We start from the raw sequence: 299 nt of genomic DNA on the forward strand, positions 1-299 counted from the left end.
TATACTCTGAGATAATATGGACTGTTGAATTTGTTCTGAACTCCAACCCAAATAAAGTAGCTGACCCCTGATTGGCCACAGGCACTGTTTATTGGTTAATTATTGTTACTGTTTTTAAGTATGTTTTAATTGTAATTGGTTTAATGTATTTTAAGAGAGGGGTGGGATTGGGGGCTACGTTACGGAATGTATATTTTAATGTTGTAAGCCGCCCCAGTTGTGTTGTGCAGAGGGGCGGGATAAAAATAAATTATTATTATTATTATTATTATTATTATTATTATTATTATTATTATTAT

The 299-nt window shown here is 31.4% G+C and overlaps 1 protein-coding gene across 1 annotated transcript in view; it reads right to left on the bottom strand.

The window, feature by feature from the left end:
* The window catches only part of DNAJA2 (DnaJ heat shock protein family (Hsp40) member A2), a 21,777-nt gene that overhangs the window by 3,754 nt on the left and 17,724 nt on the right, over positions 1-299 (bottom strand). The gene's annotated exons all lie outside the window — the stretch shown is intronic.

The sequence above is a fragment of the Sceloporus undulatus genome, chromosome 8 (genome assembly GCF_019175285.1).
Source record: "Sceloporus undulatus isolate JIND9_A2432 ecotype Alabama chromosome 8, SceUnd_v1.1, whole genome shotgun sequence".
In the NCBI taxonomy this organism is placed as follows: domain Eukaryota; kingdom Metazoa; phylum Chordata; class Lepidosauria; order Squamata; family Phrynosomatidae; genus Sceloporus; species Sceloporus undulatus.